Here is a 23,183-nt window from a genome sequence, read left to right as displayed (position 1 = left end):
TGAATTCTTGTACTTAACACCAAAATTTAAAAACATCTAAATCAGTTATTTAGAAATTATTCGGTTCATCATGGGAAATTTTGCTTTTGTTAAAAATATAGTTCTTCTTACCACACATTAAATAAACACACCGAATAAATGGCTTTCACATCATGATTAGAAGAATCACAATAAATAATTAAATTGTCTTCAGGGCATAGAGGTAGACGGCAACACATTTTTTTTTCAAATAGAATGGTAATAGACGTTACGATTTGCTTACACTGCTATGGATTATTTAAACTGGCGGTACACTAAAATAGTCGATGGGAGTTAACAGACGATTAATTATTTCATTCCCCAATAAATTTCTCAATTACGACAGAGGAAAAAAATGCATGAATAGTGCATTCAACCGTTTAATTAAAGCGTTTCAGATACTAAAATCGGATAGACAGGCTATGGTGTCTGTTAAGCTGTCTGGTAGGCTATCTGTTTTCTGTATCATTTATACGGGATTATTTGTAAATACAGGAAAGCTTTAAAAACCCTTGTTAATTTCAAGAACAGTTTGCCTCTTATAAAATTAAAAAATGAAATCTGAAATCAGATGCAGTACTTAGGGTTTATCCAATCAGAAACTCTCTTAGTACTAATAAACCAATCCGATGGATAATGTTTTAATGCGCATGAGCACAAATACACAAATACGTATATATATATATATATATATATATATATATATATATATATATATATATATATATATATATATATATATACTAGGGGTTCCGCCCCCTGCTCGCTATCGCTCGCAAACCCTTGATAATTGCTACACAATTACATTTTTGTTCGTTTCGCCAACAAAATTAAAATCGTTTTCCTGGAGATTAGCTGGCAATTTTTCTGCAGCAACAATACGTAGAGAGAATATGATAGGATTGTAAAATGTCAGAGGTCCTTAGTATCAGTATTATAAACTTATATAAAGCAATTTTAATACAAACAATATAATGTACTTATATAAAGCGAAGAAGCAATATTATTTAAAACATTACTATAGGGCATTAGCCGGAGATCAATCTCCGTATCCGAAGCACATGTGGCAGAGCTTAACTCGGTTAAACTATATTTGAGGGTGCCCCTTGATTCTCGCCAAGTTGTTGATCACCAAACTGGGTGATGTTGAAACCCAATCGTGATTCTGATTGGTTTAGAATTTAGCGTTATTTTTAAATGATCAACGGCATATGTAATTTCAGAGGTCCGTTAGTTCTATTTTGGAAACCGGCTGGTAAGGTTACTTCTGCTTCTCGTCAATAAGATCGAAGGTATGTGGGCAGTCATAAAAAGGAACTTTAGAAAACAATGTCATCGCCAGTCCGGTACCACAGACGCCATTTTCAATTCGAATTTCGACGAATTTATGTGGCGATGGAGGTAAGCAGATTCTATTCATGATAAATTTAGACAGCATCTAACTGTTATTAGAGAATTCGGTGCACCTAAATCTGAGGATATTCAAGCTTAACGAAGAAGTGAGTTGTTTTTTTCCTTTTTTTCTGTGCTTACTCCATTAATTTTTGTTTCGATTCAAAATGCATTTTATTGGGTTTATTAATTTTGCTCATATCGGGTTCATTGCAATTTTATAATGTTTTGGTTGATGTTTTGTTGAAATTTTCCAATGTTTTATTGAAATATCATTATATTTTGGAAGCTATTCCTGTTACCACAGTGCTCCGCGCAAACAGGAATGGCACCAAACATAAGTCGCCAATTTCGCCAAGGGGCAAGTATATTTTTACCCCTATCTCAAATCATTGTTGATCTCATAGGATGCCGGACTCTCCCTATATGGTGCTTCATCTCTCCCCTCCACCAGAAATTTAAATTTTAAACTGAAAACAATTAAAACCTGATGGAAAAAAAACTTCAAAATGTGGCAAACGAATTAAAACATGTAATATTAATAAGTTTATACTGAATAATATTTCAAAAGCAAAAATCATTTCAAGTAATTGCCCAATTAACATCAATACTGTCTACTGACAAAATATTTTAGTTTCAATCAGACAAAAAGCAAATTATATAATAAAAGCATATGTAACTGAAACTCGACAAATTAAACTAATGGCTATATCACACGAGAGAAAATATGTGCAACTGCAAGTGTAACTGCAAGTGTAAGTGCAACTGTAAGTGAAATTTCTCCAAAAATCGCTCGTGTGATATAGAAATTACGGCTGCACGAAATATCTGCAACCGTTCAGGCAATTTCTTTCATGAACCAATCAGATCGTTTGCTTTTTATGACGTTTCAATTTTATGTGATGACATATACAAATGTAAATAAAAATGGCGGCGACGTTAGGAAAAGGATGATCGGATGAAATTTTTTTATTGATGAGACGGAACAAGTTTTTAGTTTAATAATAACATTTCCTTTAAAATGAAAGCATTAAAAATACTTTCGCACTATGAGATGACCATCTCAATGCAGTTGATGTACTACCATAACAGGAACCTGCACACGATTTTAGTATCGGTAAGTATATTACATTATTTTTGCGATAAATTTTCTTTTAAAATATTTATTTATTTTAAGCTAATAAAATTAAAACTTATTATAATTTGTTCCAATCAAAGTTTTAATTACTTTAAATAGAAATAATTTCTATTTTTATATATGTAAAGAATTATACTGGCGAAAAGCTTCACTTTGAAATATTCGCCAAGCAACTCGCCAAACTTTGTTTCAGTATTATAACATAAAATATAATAATGATTATATTTCTTTATTTTTAAATTTTAATCTTTGTTTCTGTTGATTGTAAAAGCATGTGTCCGATTATTTGAAAGTTTTATAATTATTAGTGAAATAATTATTTTATACTTCCCTAAGAATTCTTTTAATTTTTGAAAATCTCATTTTAAAACAAGTTAGAAAATATGTGTGGTAAATATTTACCTTGTTTCTCACAAAGTTACCCCATTTTCCAGTAATTATTGAAAAGTATTACAAGAAAGGTAGTATATTATATATAAAAAGTAATTATTAAAAATGCAAATTCCCAATCTCCTTGTCTGTTTCTACATTCATCCCTTCTATTTTATTTTTTTTTGTGTATGATGATTTGCATAATATTTTGTTTATAATTATTCAAAGTTAACTAATGATACTTTACTTTTTATTTATACTTCACATTTATCTCTTGATACTTAGCTTTTCTATAATGACAGTAAGTATGTAAGTGTACCTTACTAATTTTTCAATATACTTACATTTTTAAGAGTCTTCGTTTATAAATACAATTTAGTTTTCTTGAAACAAATTTCAATCCAAACATAAGAACTACAAAACTAAACACACCTGCCATCTTTCATTAGTGTATAGAATAATCTTTGACAGATATTTTGATTATAGTTCTAACTTAAAATAAGTTTAAAAGGGATACCTAAGGACTTAAATGATTTCAAATTAATGGCATTTAATCTTCCTTATTCTAATAATGTGTTGGTAAAATTTTATCATGAAAGTGATTTCTTTCTTTTATTTCAGATATTTCGTATAATCCTGTAAGGTTTATCTGGTAAAGAAGGAAAGAGATGTAATACTGTTTTTATGGAAGAAATTAAAAAATAAGAAATAAAAATGAATAATGTTCTAAATGTTTCACTTGACAATAAATGTTTTATTTTTTAAATTGATTCTTGTATTATTTAAAATGCAAATCAAAACACGTAAAGGGCTATAACAAAATAATATGATACATTAAAAGTATGTTCTTAATAAAATATTGTTTTTTTTTTCATAGTTATAAATAAATTTTAATTTATATACTGTATATTACAATAAATTTGTCCCAAAATAAATCCTATAATTTTTAGTTAAATTATCTTATACCAATAATGAATGTTTTAAATTTTACAATAATAAAATGTAAGTATGACATTGAAAATCCTCTTATATTTAAAAAGCAATTTTACTAAGAAAGTGGAAAAAATAATTTTCATAAAAGTGATATTCCTGATATGCAATGTGTAAATGAATAAAATTGATGATCCCTTCATGTTATGTAAATTAATTTGATGAAAATAAAATTCTGAGACATTGTAGTATAGACAAGTCTGACATTACTTATTAAGTATTTTTTAGACTCAATTTAAAAAATAGAATTGATTTGATAGATCTAATAGTTCTGATGTTATAAATATTTTATGAGTGAAAGGTAATTCAAAAATTTATATTTCATACATTAAACCATCATTTCTTCTACAGAATTATTTCAAAGGACTATGTTTTTGAATTAAGCTTAAAAAATAAATTTGAAGAAATGCCTTACTTGATTAGATAGCAATGTCAGTTGCATAAAGTGGTATAAGTCATAAAATTGTCCTTTCTACACATTAAACTTTTTATAAATTTTCGAATTGTTGAACTATTAAATCAGACAGCTTGTTTTTATTCTCATTCGATTTAGTGTTTACATAGATAATGATACCGCACTTGCCTAGCTAACATGTTACATAGTAAATAAATATAAATAAACTATGCTTTTACAGGGTGCGGAGCCAAATCTTTCAACAAAAAATAAGCAACTTTTAAGAACATTTTAGGCACTCAAAAAATATTTTAAAGCTCTAGGTAAATTGACAAAATGCAAAATAATTCTCAGACTTTACATGATCATGATAAAATAACTAGAATTTGTCAAAGAACTGTTTTCTTGATTATATTAGCCATTAAAAAAATGATCAAGAGATTTTTCGGTTCGATTTCAGAGGGTGGAAAATAAAGCCTGAAATTGAGAATATCTTGCAAAATACAGCATGAGAGAGCAAGAATCTCACCGAACCCAGCTCACTAGACGCACATGCGGACTCGCAAGTATTTCACCAAACCTGTAAAATGATTGGCGTTTTCATACGCTATGGACCATGGAGCTAGGAGTAAGTGGAGAAGACACTCCCATTAGCCCACTCCTTTTAAGGTGAAGCAACCGCGAGAGTTCTCCGCCATCTTACTTGCTGCGTCGTTGTGCGCTCATACATCTTTCTATTTCTAGTTAATCCATGCTTTATAACGAAGCTTTCAGGGCGGTTTTGAAGGGTTCTTAATTTGATTTAAAGTGTCGAGTTTAGTCTTTTAAGTTAAATAAGAGATCCATCCATCCAAGCTTTCTCCATTTTTTATTTAGCCGTTAGAATTTTCGTATTTCTAACTTTTTAAAAAAACATTTCAACTTGACAGAATTTTTGAAACAAATGGAATTCTTGGTAAAGTTAATATTAGGTCAAGTTCATTTAACAATCACTATGTACTTTTCAAAACAATTTCAAGAAGATAAAAAAGTTTATTATCTAGAAATTTAAAATTTATATTACTCTGATTGTTTTAATTCATAGGTCCATAAAGTCAGGTAACTAATTATTTTAAGAAAAGACAGGAAAAAAAAAATATTAGGTAGTTATGAATGTGTTGCATCCATGCAGCTAACTCCAAGCTGAATATAGAAATAAATTGAATACCACAATATTTTTTTTTAATTTTATTTAAACGACTTAAAACTCCTCATGCACCACAAAGTATAGCATGAAGCTTACAGTTGTAAGTAGAAAACACCAAAATAGCAGAATATTGAAAGATGTTTATTGTTAAAGAATGATTTCAGAAAGTGAAATACATAAATTTATACAAATTTCTCTTGCTAAAAATAAATCCATACATATGAAGATTTATACTTTGATAGTTTTATGAATACTTAAATAGGACATTTTTAATTGCATACAAAGTAAATCAATTTAAAGAAAAATATGTCAAAATGTTTATTAAAAAAAAGGAAAAATATGTTACAGATTAATAAAATATTATCACAGTATTCTAGTGATTATTTAAAAAAAAAATTCTTAAACCAGAGCAACGGCACATTGAAAAATCTAGAAACAGATCCTTAAATATATACATATATTTTGTTTATAAATTGAATATAGCTGTTTTCAAAATTATTAAATTTGAAAGAAAAAAAAATTAGCTTAGGGATTAAAAAATCCTATGCATTAAAAAAAAACAATATATATATATATATATATATATATATATATATATATATATATATATATATATATATATATATATATATATATATATATATATATATATATATATATATATATATATATATATATATATACCTTAAGATGGAAGAAGTCATAATTAAAATAATAAGAAGTCCAAGAAAAAATAATAAGACAAAGTAAGACTACTCGAATAACGAATAAAATAAAAATGATAATAACTGTCCGAACATACGACAATTCAAGCATAAACGAGCTACAACTTCCAATGTTTTGAAGTAAGTAAGATGGCCGACGGTTAATTTCGCGGTTAACATTGCCGAGCTTTCGGCTTCACGAATTTCTGCTAGTGTCTCCTCCATCTACTCCTAGCTCCATGCTATGGACTGACGGTACGCTGAAATTGATCATGGTTGAATGAATTCTGCTATTGTTGTTAATTTACGTCGCACTAGAGCTGCACAATGGGCTATTGGCGACGGTCTGGGAAACATCCCGGAGGATGATCCGAAGACATGCCATCACAATTTTGATCCTCTGCGGAGGGGATGGCACCCCCGCCTCAGTAACCCGACGACCTGCGAGCGAAGTTGGGCACTTTGCTGTAGCACAGTTTAACGAGGACCCATACCGAACACCCTCGGTCCCTACGCAGACTGATCCAAGTGGTCACCCACCCGCACACTGACCATAGCCAGTGATGCTTGACTTCGGTGATCTGCTGGGAACCGTGTCTTATCGATCAGTCCAGTGCGGGACGAATGAATTCTGAAAACGTGAAATAGAAAAATGTGAAAAGTACGTTTTTACATAATATGTGGCGAAAATGGACATTCCTTTTCATAAATCTCTTTCTCGAAAAAGGAAAATAAGGCACTTTTTAAAAACACTTAAGAAAAGCACCTTTAAGGGCCTTTAAAAAGTGAAAATCAAAAATAAGCACCTTTAAGCACTTTTTAAAAACGCTACGCACCATGTTTTATACCTTAGTCACTCAAATCAAGATAAAAAAAATCGTCAAAATTCTAGATAGTATTTAAGTCCATCCCCCTTTCACCCCCTTATCCTTTTAGGGACACAACATGAAATTCATTGATATCTTAATATCATTTTATATTATGAGGTAGAAATCATAATCCTTTTTATACTATGCTACTTCACTTAAAAAGCACTTTTTAAAAATGCTACACACCATGTTTTATACATTAGTCACTCAAATCAACGTAAAAAAATCGTCAAAATTCTAGATAGTATTTAAGTCCATCCCCCTTTCACCCCCTTATTTTTTTAGGGACGCAGCATGAAATTCAATGATATCTTAATATTATCTCATATTATGAGGTAGAAATCATAATCCTTTTTATACTATGCTACTTCACTAATGGGGAAATAAAGTTTTCAGAATTTTAATTTCCTGCTGAAGAAAAGACTTAACACAAATACAAATGTAAAAAATTAAATCAAAGTCAATCAATATTCTACAGCATCTTTACGAACATCGTTGAGAAACTATGATATAATAGAATCATATGATAAAATTAAATATGAGCCAAAAGTAAAGATAAATAACAAAATATGGTAACCCAATTTCATGCAACCGTTCAGGCAATTAAGCAACCCTTTCGGTAACTCCGAACGGAGGAATTTCACTTACAGTTGCACTTACACTTGCAGTTACACTTGCAGTTGCACATATTTTTCTCTCGTGTGATAGAGGCATAAGCAATTTAATTTTTTTGTCACACTGAGTACTAATAAAAAACACATATAAAATTTAAAAAATATGTTATCAATGATCAACAAACATTTTTGTTTGAATTGTTACAAAAAAATAAGGTGAAAACAATAAAATTAACAATGGATATCTGAATATTCCCAAAACTATGTACATTTTTCATTGATCTTTCTTTTCACATCATTTTGTGTACCAATGATTTGCACTTTTATGAATTATTTAAGAAATATTTCAAACAAATATGAACTGTTAATTAATATTTCTGCCTGAACGATTTTTGAAAGTAAGTAAAAAACAATTAAAAGTAAGGAAAAATAATGATAAAATTAAAAATTATATACAAAACCTCCTTATATAAAAAATTTTTTATCGATTTATTTTCCATATTATTCGTTTTCATTTAAACGTCTTGACTCTTCAACGTTTCTTCGCCGCGCATTCCGCTGTCGCGTATTGATAGCACTACGATTATTTTCCCGGGAATTTTGTGCTGCTAAATTATGTTCAGCCCTATGTCGCTGTTAATATCGCCTAAGATATTCACGGCGAGCCATTTTTTATGAAAGCTATAAGTATTTTAAAGTAAACTCTGTTGAATATATTTCACACATCCAATACAAAATAAAAATCGCAACAGGATTTAGCTGGTAAGTTTAGTTGTAACATTTCTGCAGACAGCATTATTAGAAATTATTACCTTTCCACACACAAGCGTTCTCAATTTCGAGTGGCTGTTTTGTGCGTTACTAACAGAGAAGTCTTGTGTGATTGGCCATGTGTTATCATTCCACTCTCTTCTTATATATAAAGATATAAGATTGTCACCGATGAATGAAAGCACAGGAGAAATCATGAAAAGGAAGACAAAATCTAATATGAAAAATAAATTTAGACGAAAGCAATCTCTATTTAGATATTTCTGACATGGGCTACAAAATGTTGAAAACAAAGTGAACTATTAATTAAGCAAAAATGAAAGATTAAAAATGAACAGTTCAGATAAACAAACAGACTGTTCCTATAATTTTATATTAATTATACTTATTTTTAGAAACAGGTAACATAATAATTTATAGTTATGTTTTAAATTTAACGATGCTTAATAATTAACACAGTCGAGGGATATTTTCCATTAGTAGAGATAGGCCAGAAATGAGTTGCTCATTGATTTAATCTAAACTTCTTGCTATGCTTTTTTTTATATTTACCTACCTTTTTCTCTGATTTTTATGCATATTACTAGATAATGTTTAATTAAAGGACTTAAAAATTTTGTGTGTCCAAACTTTGAAAGCTAAATTTATAATTGTGCTAACAGAAAAATTTCACTAGTTATTTGTTAAAAATGTAATTTCCGAGTCATTTTGAATTGTATTTAAATCATTCGTAAAATGTATAAATTGAATGAAATATTTCTAAATCAAAGGTTTCACATAATGCATATGTTACATTTTTGTAAAATTTATTTTAAATACTGTACCAGTATGCTTACAAAGCTAGACAAAAATGCTAAATGATCAAATGAGCGAGCCAAGCAACCCAAAAAAATCTGATAACTAAATCCATCAGGGTCCTTTCACCGCCTGGTATATTATTTTAAGCTAAATGTTTTTTGTTTTTTTCTTTAGCTTTTTTTTCTTTTAAAAAATTGTTATGAATTTAGAAAAGTAAATAAAACATTCCCGTTACAGTCCGTTGTAGGTCATGGGAGGTCATGGAGTTTAAGGCTGCACAATTCCCTGACCAACAACATAATTGTGGTGCTATGGTCAGCATTGTGCACAGGCTGCCTTTACTTATAAGTCAAGCTAATACCCATTGAAGTGAAGCTGACTGGATTTTAAGTCACCACTGGGGATCAGACCCCAGTTCTTCTTGATCACAGTTCAGCGCCATAACCACAGAGACATCGCTACTATAAATTTACATGAAAGATTTATATTTCATAGTCTTGGCATTATTTAGAAAATTCTGACACTGAAAATAATTCATAAAGAAAATAAAGAGAATTTTGTAGTCAAATTGTGAAATTTACTTAAAAGTATACAGAAGGAATTTGTTATTGTGTAGTAGGCTACTTTAAAATAAAAAGCAATGATTCGTTGCTTAAGAAACAGTAATAAAAAATAATAATATCAATTTTCTGAAAAATATATTGAAAAAGTAATCAACTGGTAAAATCAAGAATGTCGATCAGTTCCTTAATCCCATGTTTTAAAACAACATCTGAACAATTTCTTAAAAAAATAGAAAAGTACGTAACCGAAAATTAAGCATACAGTAAACTATAATAATTTCTACCTAAACTTTAAGTATGTGAAATGAAAACTCAGCCTATATAACTTAATGCTTTTTTCAAGACTACCAAATACTCTTAATTCGTAAAATATTTTATTCGCGTGTAAAACTACTGTCATACTAACGATATAGCGTGAGAATATAGCAATGTTAAAACGAGATAAGTTGAATGTAAACTTAAATTCATTCTAAGCAAGTCTTATGGAATAGTTAGGAACAAGAGCAGAATCTGAATGCTTAAGGAAGAAGTTTAAATAAAACTCTTTTTGTAATGCACTGGATGGAAAATTCCATTTTAAAGCAGGTTTTATATCTGACCTATTCAGTTAAGATTGTATCAATTTCCTTTCCTGACGGAAGAACTTCCTCAAACAGAAGCTCGAAAAGTTAAGAATGAAACTATTTTAAAGTGAAACCAATCTGATTTTGTCAAAAATAAGTATTCGCAAACTTTTTCCTTTTACAAGGAAATGTTATTTAGATTGTGTATCTTAAAAATGCTATAGAAAAAAAATAGTGCGTGAAAAAATGATAAAGACGAAAACTGTTTTTCAAAGTATTTTTTATCCAATTTTAATGTTTTCTCCAGACTTTTTGGGTCAATAGTATTCCTAATGATCGACATCTAAAAAGCATTTGACAAAGTATGGCACACCGGTACAATATTCAAACGAATGCAACTAAATTTTCCTCCCGGACTCATCAAGCTTCTATCCTGTTATCTCTCAAACCGAACATTTCAAGTAACTATCCAAAACTACATCTCATCAAAAAAAATAGTGCGTGGAGTCCCTCCGAGCGGAAGAAGTTAAACTTCGCAACCTGCGACGCTAATTGTAGAAGAATCAGCAGTAGTAGAAGGATCACTAGTTCTATTCAACGACTCTTTTTCCAGCTCCGCTGGCTTCCGTGCTCTGTAATCACAGTAATATTGTACATTTTTCTCTCGTGGACCTCTTGAACCAGTGCTTGTGGTTGCCTCATCGTCTCGCCCTGGAAAATGTATTTGTATTAATAATGTATGTGAATGCGTCATAATGTAATTTCAGAAGAGAAAACCTATCAGTCAATTAATATTCACAAGAGACGTATCTTGACATAACCTTAAAGCCGTCGCATTGTCCGTGGGATTGTTTTCACTCAATTTTTACAACTGTTATCCACTAAATTTGAAAATAAAAAATTCTACCCTATTAAATTATATGTGTATCAAATAGAACTAAGAAAATATTTATAGAAAAACAATACTTTTATTATTTTAATGCTAGTGAGAACCAAAGCAATATGGAAATGAATGAGAGAAAACTGGATCCTACCACGTGATTTCCCGGCCAATAAAATTGTAGCGTTAAGCATTTAACGCAACCTTGTTGGAAATCGCATAAGGAGTATAACTTCAAAAAAACTTCTGTGTCGGTCACTTTGTAAAGAAATTTTCTTGAGTTAAGGAAAATATTGCATAGTTTTGATTGTGAAATGATTCCCTTATTTTGTCTCGAAAGTGATGCATGAATTTAATTAATATATTTGTTAAAAAAAACATATTTTTACTATGTATTTACTCCTGGAATATCTCAGCACCAATTATGAATTCATAAAATTAGCTTTATTACAAATTATATAAATGTATCTGTATGATTGGCAGCAAATATACGGGTAAAGAATTGTATTTTAGAGCCTATATTTTGTAATTTCTGTTGAAATAACCCAAAAGAATTCTGTGTTTTTTGCTTGTTCAAAAGAAGTGTACCAAATAAAAAACGTTCCACGATGAATGGGATTTGATTTAATCATCGTTTTTGCACGTAATGCGAATCAATCTTAATCAATGCAAATAATCATTCAAATTACGAAATCAAACGCCAAAACAGTCTCTGAAAATATTAACCAATAAATTTTAAAATGAAATTGGTTTTGACTCTCGAGATATGAAAGGTCACCAAAATTCTGCAATACAAAATGGTTAAAAATAATGGGGGCTCCTATCACGCAAAATTTTTTTAGGTGATCCCCTAAGTACACTCTATAAAAAAAAATCGACGCACTAAGAAGGAGTTGTCCGATTGAAACGAAAATTGGTGGATAAAAAGACAATGTAAAGAATAGTAAATGATTAAAATTTCAGAACAATTGAATAATTTATTGCAGAGTTACAGTAACAAGTTCAATAAGGTGTTGACTCGCTTCTAGCCTGGATACAAGCTGCCACACGGGATGGCATAGACCGATAAAGCTCCCGGATGGTCTCTTACGGTATTTCCTGCCAAATTCGATCCAATTGTCGAACGAGGTCATCGACATTCCGTGCCAGATGCAATCGCCTTCCCATCATATCCCAGACATGCTCGATGGGAGAGAGATCTGGTGATCTGGCAGGCCAAGAAAGAGTTTGACAAGCTTGCAGACAGTTCATAGTAACACATGCCGTATGTGGTCTGGCATTGTCCTGCTGAAAAACCAACCCAGGGCGCTGCAAAACTAACAGTAGCAAAACATGTCTCAGGATGTCATCGACGTACCGCTGTGCAGTAAGTGTACCTCTAATGACAACCAAAGGGGTCCGGCTGTCAAAGGAAATAGCACCCAAGACCATAATGCCTTGTTGAAGGCCGATGTGGCGTGCAATAGGGAAGTCAGGATCCTCCCTCTACCCTGTGCGTCTTTGATGATCGTCAGGATACAGTTGGAAGCGGGATTCGTTGCTAAAGACTATACGTTCCCAGTCGGCATCACTCCAGCCATATCTGTTCTAAACATTCATGCATACGAAATTTCAAAGCAATCGGATGATTGCGTCTTGGTGCGTCGATTTTTTTTGTCATAGAGTGTAGTAGCTAGAGCGTAGTAGTTAGTTGACTGCAGTGTTTTCTAAACCGTATAAATATTTAGCTATTGTTGAATCGCTAAAAGTAAATTTCTGATTTCGTAATATAATTTAAAGGCGTAATGCGATTTAAATCGTGCAATTTAAAATTTTTAAGTTATTATTATTATTATTTATTTATTAATTAATTCATTCATTTATTTATTTATCAATTTTCTTGTATATAGTAATGAAATTTTAACTACACATTATGAAGAAGAAAATTATGATTTAAATATGCAAGCAAAAGAATATTATTAATTAATATTTTAAAGAGTATGCTAAGAAAGTTACTTACCTAAATGTTAAATCGATAATTTATATCAAAGTATTTCTCAAAAATAATTATAAACCCTTACTGCCATTATAATACCATAGAGAGATGTTAATTGACTTATTACACAATACTTTGACGAAATTATCAAAAATTCTATTTTTGCACTAATATTTCTGCGAAAATGCATTTCAAATAGCTTTTATCCTACCGTAATTATGAAATATTTCTTTTCCGAAATCGCAATTACGCTTTAAATTCGTGGTTTGATAGTCCTATTATTTTCATTAACTGATTTAATACGCTGTTTCTCAGAAAGTATAAACCCATAAAATCTGTCCAAGTAAATAAGCATATAGCAAGATTATTTCTTCAAGTCTTGTTTTAAAATATTTTTTTCAAATTTAAAAACATTTATTTTTTTAAAAAAAATGATTAAAAAAATCGTGTCACATAATAAAATTTTATTTATTGCATTTGCATGGTTTATAAATTAAAATTAAGAATTTTTAAAACTCCATAACAGAAAAATAGTTTATAGTTTTAAAAAGACATTCCAAGAGACAGATTAAATTTTTAGATCTCAAAGGCCGTAGTTTTGGCTTAAAAAACTTTTGATAGATATCCCAGGGTATAATAAATACATAAATCACTGAAAAATAATTTAGATTGGTACTTTGTTTACATAGCACTACAGTTACACAATAGACTATTAGCGACGGTCTGGGAAGCATCCCTGAGGATGATCCGAAGACCTGTAATCGCAATTTTAACCCTCAGCAAATGGGATGGCTCCCCTGCTTTGGTCACCCTACAACCTGCTCGTAAAGTCGAGCACTTTACGGGAGAATAGATTAGCGAGGACCGGTACCAAACACCCTCGGTCCCTACGCAGGCTGATCGAAGTTGTCAAAGTAATCAAAGTGATTTTCTTCATTGAAAGATTTCAAGAAAATGAAATGTGAGAATTATTTTTCTTAGCTTAACATTATTAGCTAAAATCAGAAATTTAGAAGGAAACATTCATACCCTATCACACAATCAATCGATTTTTAAACGGTAACTGATTGCAACTAATTTAATTTGCTAATTTGGAAGAGTCAGTATCTTTATGTTATTACATAAGTTTTGGAATAAAAAATATGTTTTAAACAATACACTATAGCAAATAAATCGTATTGGATTAAAAATTATTATTTTAATCTTAAATTTCCCATAAAAACTTCTTGAGTTGTGAATAAAAGAGAATTTCCTCATTTGAACGATATTTTTGTTTTCATTGTTTCAATTAAGAATCAGAAATTCTAGCCTACAGTTCAAACTGGATCGTTTTCAATATCAATTCAGGTGAATATCACAAATAAAGAGGGTTCCAAACTAATTGACACGGTCCTAAAGATTAGAGTTGAAGCAAGAAAAAAACTATACTTAGGCCTAAACTTACCGAGACTGAAAAAACCAAAGCCAAAGAAGGGAAACGGGAATGCCTTAAGCGTTACACACAAACGGAAAAATGAAAGGATTCCGTTCGCAAATGCAAGCATGGAACCCGTTCCTCACAAAAGTACCAAAGTGGTTGGTAGAATTGAACCCTACCGAAGAGCGAATGGTGGATCTCCAAACCCCTTTCATGCAAATACCAGAACTGGGTGTTTATCACAAGTGAAGTTAAAAAGTTCCATTGTCAACTTACTCAATGACTAGTACAAGACCGTAGACTGCCTTCCACGCAATATTCATGTAAAATTGAAAAAAAAACTAGCTTTCAAATCCCATTTCGTGTATGAACTTGTGAATCCGAAACGGGTGTATGATGCAGCTTACAATCTCCTTCAAACACCATTGTACCAATCGGAAAATGTTAATATTGATCTCGATTTTGGCTGTTCAATGTCTGTCCGATCATCAAAAGAATTTGTACAGAATATCATACCTGCCAACTTTTAATCCCTTCCATTATGGTTTTTCCCAGTGGTATTAAAATGGAAATTTAAATTTGGAAAATTTAAATTTTAAGCAAAAAAATACGTTGTATTTGAAAAAGCTTAAGCTGACAATCATTATAGTAGCACATATTAATATATAAGCTTAATTTTCTTAAGAATAGTGGTGATTAAAATCATGTAAAAATTAAGTTTACAAAAGATAAAAATAGTATAGATTTTCTACCACTTTAAATATAAAAATAAAATTTCAAAGCCAAATGCATAAAAGTTGGCAGGTATGGAATATGTCTGATCTGCATTCACATATGTCTGTGAAATTATGTACCAAGCAGTTCAGGATTAACAGTTAAAGATGTCCAAGATGTGAGAACACAATAAAGCTTTCCAAAAAAAAATTAAACAACAACGATTTGGCCAATGGGTTACCTCTGATCACCTTGCGGTGATCACAATTTTTTGTTTATTTATTTTCTTGTTTCGTTTTTGAAATTTTTAGTTTAACAGAAATTTTCTATTTCTAATTCTTTATATTTTAAATATATTGAGCCACGTTTGCGGTCACACGTGTCTTTAGTTTCAAAACATTTATTTTGCTTTATTCTTACATGGCGCTATATTATTCCTTAAGTGAACCTTGGTTTGTTAAACGATGCTGTTTTTCACTTTTCTGTTCTTACAATTAAACTGAAGGTCTACTGAAATTTTATATGTAGTTGATTGGAGCCATGGTGGCACAGGAGATAGAGCGTTCGCCTTCCAATAAAATAACCCAGGTTCGAATCCCATCGATGGCTGGTCGATGCGAATTCTTCCGCATCCGGCTTGCACTGACCACAGTATTCACGTGAAATATCCTCAGTGATAGATGGATCATAGGTTAGAGTCCCCTTATCATCAGGTTAACCGTGGGAGGTTTTCATGGTTTTCCATGCAACGCCATGCCCATCAAAAAGTCCTCCACGAAGACAAATACTGGATTCAGGAAACTCCCAATACTGGATCTAGGAGTTCCCTTGTCTTCTGGATTGGGGTTCAAAATCACAAGGCTACGAAGTAGAATATCAGTTGTCGTAAACTCAAAATTGGGTCGCCATTTCAACGACGATTATAAAATATAAAATAAAATATTTCATTTTAAAGTAAACTGAAACTATATGATTTCAATTGTTCTGTTCCTTAGATTTTTTATCTATTGTTATTTTTTGTATTTTCGGTGGTTTTCCGTCATTAGATTAAGCCAAATACGCTTTCAATTGTTCATTCCATCAAAATAACGATTAACTCTATTCAGCATCTTTTGAAATGTTGTTATTTCTCGAGTTCAACTCATTATGTCCTAATTTTAACACAATTACGCAATTTTTTATGATGCATATCCCTTTCGAAGACTGGTAAAATACCTCTTTCCTCATTATTTACATTAAAATTGCACAGTATTAATGCAGTTTTCTTAGGGACCAAATTTGCTAATTTTACCTACACTAGTATGTTTGGTATTGATTAAAATTATAGCGATCACAATAATACCAAAAATGTCTGTTACCAAAATTAAAAAAAGCACCTTGTTTGCTTTTCAGTGCATAACATATTTTTATATTTCAAATACAGTTGAAACAAATATTTAGTTTTAAGGAAATACGTTTTAAAAGCATAATTATATCAAAAAATAAACACGTGATTCCATATTACTTAAGAAATACTTATTTGGTAACGTAGCCCACCTATGCTACCACGCTCTTCGTTGATAATTAAATTTATATGACATAACAAATATAAAATAATTAAAGTTCGAAGAACTTAGAGTAAACTCTTTTTTTATGTTTAATAAGAACAATGAGAAAGCAAACATCACTGACGATATTTTTAAAATCGTCTGCAGTTTCATTTAGTATCAATGACGCTAGAGCTATAAGCAAATAAGGAAACTATGTTTTTATCTGTCTCTCCTGAATGATTGAATTAAAATTTTTGAACGAATTTACGATACTTATACATCTATCTTTCTGAATACTATAATTATAACTTTATTTTTATTAATTACTCCACCTTATCAAAAGTTTAAAACTGAATTTGGAATTTAAATATTTACAACTGAAAAAAGACAGAGAATCTATTAATCGTTTAAAAACTTAAAACTTGTACAATTATAAAGTTCATGTTTTCCAAACTATTACTCTAAACTAATTCTTTTACGTTCTTCTCACCTTCTGGTCAATATATTATTTTACAATATTTTCACATTACTCTTCCAATCTTAACTTTTTTTTATTTATTTATATTTTTTGTGTACTTTCCTGTCAGAAAAATCTGTTTCTTAGCTGTCTTTGGCGTTTTTTGGTGTTGTTAGTTACACAAAGTTTTTATATTATTTTTCTAGCTTACTTCCACTTTTGATAACATTTTTTGCTTACTGTTAGTTTTTTTAAATGCTCCCTTCCCTTTGTTGGTTAGTAATGCGTATTATTTAACATTTTTTCCTTTTTGCAACAAAATGATAAATTTTGTTAGTAGTTATTCTCTTCAATAGTTCTCTAAAGATAATAAACTGATTATTATATTAGTTCATTTTTATCTTTTTTGATTATAGTAACATGAATCCTCCTAGCTAATATAAATAAAAAAAATTTAATAAAAGAAAAATATTTTCCGATTCCGTAGAAAAAATGTGAAAATGCGTAGTTTTTGCTAATTTCGCAGTTTTTGAAAAATCATTAAAACTTAATTAGTTACAAATTTAAAAAGTATAAAAAGCTTTTCCTTTGTCTTCAATCCCACTGCCAAAAATTGCGAATAAAATTTTCGTGCATTGCTAATCAAAATATGGTATTAAATGAAATTACTGGCACTCAGGGCACTTTTAGTGTGAAATCTGAGTGTACTGGCACTTTTTTCTATAAAATCCATTTTTATCGGAACATGTTACGGAACAAAAAGTCTGATATACCGTAATTTTTAATATAATAATTACAGTAAAATCACAAAATCACTCAAATTAAATAAATACTGCTCTAAAAATTATTTTAAGGTAACAATGCGATTTTACGGTTTTACGGATGATGCACCCAGAATGCTGAGATTTGATTTTATACCGTAATTTGATCTAGAATATTTTATGGTCCATAAGAGTATATGGCTGGAAAAAAAACTTTGAATTTTATTGCGACTACTTTTTTTTTTCCTTTAAATCGAAAAACCCAAAAAACCATCAATATAAACTTTATAACTGATCTATAACTAATTTGAAATTTAGACAAAGTGAGATCAGTTTTTCCTCTTAAGATACGCGGTGTAACGTATCAAGCTATATTAAGAACCAGTTCTTCGTTTTATTGAAAAAAAACTTATTTTACAACAAATACAGTAACGACATTAAATTACACGTAACGGGTTAATAATAATCTTTCAATAAAATGTACAAAATCCCGTAACGGGTTAATAATAATCTTTCAATAAAATATAGAAAATCCCTTAACGGGTTAATAATAATCTTTCAATAAAATATAGAAAATCCCTTAACTGGTTAATAATCTTCCAATAAAATACAGAAAATCCCGTAACGGGTTAGAATAAACTTACAAAAAACATAGTAAAATTCGTAATGGGTTAAGGCCTGTTTACACGGTCCAATTTCTTGAATCCGAGAAATTGGACGGATTTCTCTGTCCAAGAAATTGGATGATTCGTTGACACTACCCAAGTTCTTGAATGTCGCTGATTCGTTGAAAGAAAAACTTGCGCATGCGCATTGTTCATATTCAACATTATAAAATAATACTTACATAAGTTTAAAATTACTAAATAAATTCATATAAAATCATAATAACACAAATAAACCTCAACAGATCAATTTATTTGGACTAAAATCTATGAAAACCCACAACAAAATGACATAATTTGCTGCCAGCTTGTTGACGTCACAAAACCTAAGACGCTGATTGGTTAAGGGAGAAAAAACTTGGATGGAAAGTAGAACATGCTCTACTATCGTCCAAGAAGTTGGACCAAGTTCTTGGATGTTTGTTTACACGATCAAAGCTCAAAGCAAAACAAGTTTCCATCAATATCAATCAATCTCTGTCCAAGAAATTGAATCGTCTAAACAGGCCTTTAGTATCAACTTCAAATTCAAAAACCAAAAACTATACTGCTAAAAACTCAACAAAAATTGTCTCCTGCTTTTACTTTTAATTTATCTCTTTATGTGTTTAGTTTATTTTATTCATGCTTTTGCTAGCTTGATACTTTTTAATATTTTTAGTCTTTATAGCTGTCAGTCCTAGGTTTTTGGCAAACAAAATTTCGCAGTGAAAAAAAAATTTCGCCTTTCGCATGAAATAAGCCAAGAACAATTGGGTATAATATGAAAAAAACACAACTACTTCGATTTAGTAGGAACAACATATGACGCAATGCTAAACGAATGGAATTTAGTTGTTGTTTATTTAGTTATTGTTATTAGTAGTTGTTGTTATTTGTTTTAGTTGTTGTTGTTTATTTAGTTGTATTTAGTTTCAATAACTTTTCCTTATAATGCAATAAAATCTGGCGAGCAGCTATTTAAACGATCGAACACTTCGTTTGTTTATTTGTGGCTTGAAGTTAGGCTCGCAGAAAATGCCGTTCATGGGTTAAATTTAGTAGGAACAACACAACCTGTGACGTAGGCTATATTATACCCAATTGATGGCATTAATAGTAGTTTGATATCAGAAAATTTTTTTGAAGTGAAACTTCTAATGCGACTTCCAACAAGGTTGCATTAAACGTTTAACGCTACCGTTGTCATGGAAACTAGATTTCTCTTTACGTTCGTTGAGCGCACGAGGTAAGAGAAAAACATAGTAGGTAATATTGGCGTTAAAGAAAACAAAGCGATATTTTTTTTAAATTCGCCAAGAATACATTACTGAAATTTAGAACATTTAGAAATAAGCTGATTTTTTATTATAATTTTTTTTAAATATATTTTATTATTAATATTTTTTAACTAAGCGAAAAAAAATTTTAATGAAACAAAGTATTGTATTTAAAGAGTTAATAAGTATATTTTTTTTATTAAATACAATTAAAAAAATACTTTGATGCACATAGATACTCTGCTTTAGATGCTTATTTTTCTATGTTTTTTTTTTTTTTTTTTTTTTTTTTTGCCGGTTTTATTTTATAAGTGAAACTTCTAATGCGACTTCCAACAAGGTTGCGTTAAACGTTTAACGCTACCGTTGTCATGGAAACTAAATTTCTCTTTATGTTCGTTGAGCGCACGAGGTAAGAGAAAAACATAGTAGGTAATATTGGCATTAAAGAAAACAAAGCGATATTTTTTTTAAATTCGCCAAGAATACATTACTGAAATTTAGAACATTTAGAAATAAGCTGATATCTTATTATAATTTTTTTTAATATATTTTATTATTAATATTTTTTAACTAAGCGAAAAAAATTTTTAATGAAATAAAGTATTGTATTTAAAGAGTTAATAAGTATATTTTTTTTATTAAATACAATTAAAAAAATACTTTGATGCACATAGATACTCTGCTTTAGATGCTTATTTTTCTATGTTTTTTTTTTTTATTTTTGCCGGTTTTATTTTATAAGTGAAACTTCTAATGCGACTTCCAACAAGGTTGCGTTAAACGTTTAACGCTACCATGGAGGGGGTATGAAAGCACTGTTGCGTTTAACGCCGCCATGGAGGGGGTATGAAAACACTGTTGTGTTAAACGTTCAACGCTCCTAGGGAGGAGGATTAGAAAGAGACAGAGTTAGAGTGAATCTTAGAGGAGAGTGAATGCGTGGCACTCGAACGCAAGCGCGTAGAAAATGATAGTTGAAAGATGCTATCAATTGTGAATTGTAAGCAATGTTAATAAAGTTTGCCTTAAAGAAACAATATGATTTCACTAAAAATCAATTTCTACCCCTTCCTATTTTCATTTCCACATTACGAAGTTTCACTTCTTCCGAGCAGAGGGACTCCACGCACTATTTTTTTAACAGTGAGAGTCAGCCGCCTAGGAAATTAAATATCCACTATTCAAATGACTTTTACATAGGGCGAAACTATAATTTTAATATACATATTCCATCTTGCCGTACAGGAGGTTTTTAAAGGAGACAAACAGCTAAAATATTTTTTTAATTTATTAATTTTTTTTCTTTCCTTTTTTTAAAACTGCTAATTTGGTGAAATATTTTCACCGAAATGAAAATTATCAAATTCAATGAATAACACTAAATGAAGGAGAAAAACATTATGTTGCATGATAAAATAATGGATCTTAAATATCTTGATTCCAAATCTACAATTGGCTTCTTGCTCTCAGCCATAGTTTTTTTAATGACCTTTTTAGTTTATTTTTAGTCGAATTTTGCTATAATTCGCAATATATAACAAAAAGTACGGGTAACTTCAAGTACAATTGGAGCACTTCATCAGGATTAAAATTGCGTAGAAACTCATGCCCGAAAGTACTGTATAAGCTTCCCTGTTGTGAAGCGCGTGCTTCTGAGCAGGTCATAATAAGGTATCGCCTCTAGCTGCGTACGACGATATTTCTGGTCATGGAAATGTCTTCATCCCACGCAATGCAATCTTTATCCTGATGATGAGCCCTTTTCTAAAAGTGAGCAAAATTTTAGATTGTTTCATCGAATAATTTTAAATATATAATTTGGCGAAAATTTTTGAAACAAATTATTTTCGAGCAAAAGTTTTTGAGCAGTGGTTGCAGTGGCGACGGCAGTAACTGTTTCTAAAGAAAAGAATCGCTTATGCAAGTATTATTGTTAATTGTTTCATAAGTCTTTTCTAAATTTTACTCATTTTTTCTGATTTTTTTTCAAAACCTTCTGCTATTTTAAACATAATAAATAGTCGTCATTACTATTTTTTCAAAATAAATATTTATAGTAAAAGAACTTTCTTTAAATAAATATTATTGCAAAATATATTAAGTGCTGTTTACATAACTGAAAAGTGTTTGCTATTGAGCAATTTTTCAGAACAAAAAATTATATTACAGTTTTCATTAGAAAGCTAACAATAAGATTAATTTTCAAAAAAAGGAAAAGGAATTTAAGGTTCTGCTGACTGCCAAAAAGCAAAGCAATGTTAAGGATTTAAGTAAAAAAAAACCGTGGAGTCATTGTTGCGGAGGGGATAAAACATCATAAATCATGTTTTTTTGTGAGTGGAATGCTCTATCATCTGGAAATAAACATCCACTGTCATCCTAGATCATCAGTTCATTCTTTTAACAAAAATATCTAAAAAAAACTAAGCTCTTTTTTTTTATTCTTAAGCAGAAGTCCCATACAAATATTTCAAACTACACGTTAATGGCAATGTTAGTGTCTTTAAAATTATGCAGGAAAATTGCAATGTGAACTCTATTTATTAAGTCATTTTCTATAATAAATGAAACCAGAATGAATAGCAATATGTTACATAAATTTATTGTTAAATAGATTTGCTTAAAATATACCACAAATATGCATATTTTTTTAGTTATTTATTATGAATAACTTCTCAATTATTTAGTGAAATTCTAATACAAAATAGCATAAAAAATGTCTTTAAAAAATATTTTTTTTGGCAAACTTATAAAGTACTTAGATTAGCATTCAGTATTACTACTTTTTAAATTTGACTTATTTCAGTGGTTAACATACAAGATAGATAGATCAGGTTACAAAAGTTTGGTTACCTCTTTTTACATAAGATAAATTCGGTTTTTGAGAATGGTTCACCTTACAGGAGGTTCACAGGTTAAAAATGTTATTAACTACAGTTTGTAATTGCTTGTTTGATTAATTGAAGTCTATTAGCACAAAAGCGATAACTATACTCACTCCATTCAGCGTATTTAGTAATTATCATTCACTTTTTTTTAAAGTAGCAAATATAATTCAACAATTTTGATGTAATAAGTTTTGTAGCCAAGCAAATTGAATATATAAAGAGAAAAACTGATAATTTTTTGACATTCTATAGTCAATGAAAAT

The 23,183-nt window shown here is 30.1% G+C and overlaps 1 long non-coding RNA gene across 1 annotated transcript; it reads left to right on the top strand.

Annotated features, from left to right (window-relative positions):
- The first annotated feature begins 2,112 nt into the window (after positions 1 to 2,112).
- LOC147807771 (uncharacterized) lies at positions 2,113 to 3,686 on the top strand. The gene is made up of 2 exons (XR_015434906.1): positions 2,113 to 2,527; positions 3,542 to 3,686. It is a non-coding gene; the product is annotated as an uncharacterized LOC147807771 (long non-coding RNA).
- The last annotated feature ends 19,497 nt before the right edge of the window (positions 3,687 to 23,183 follow it).

Source organism: Parasteatoda tepidariorum, chromosome 6 (genome assembly GCF_982258835.1).
Source record: "Parasteatoda tepidariorum strain Cologne lab strain chromosome 6, Ptep-v5.0, whole genome shotgun sequence".
Lineage (NCBI taxonomy): Eukaryota > Metazoa > Arthropoda > Arachnida > Araneae > Theridiidae > Parasteatoda > Parasteatoda tepidariorum.
The sequence above is the reverse complement of the archived record's forward strand: the minus strand, read 5'-3'. Positions and strand labels throughout refer to the sequence as shown.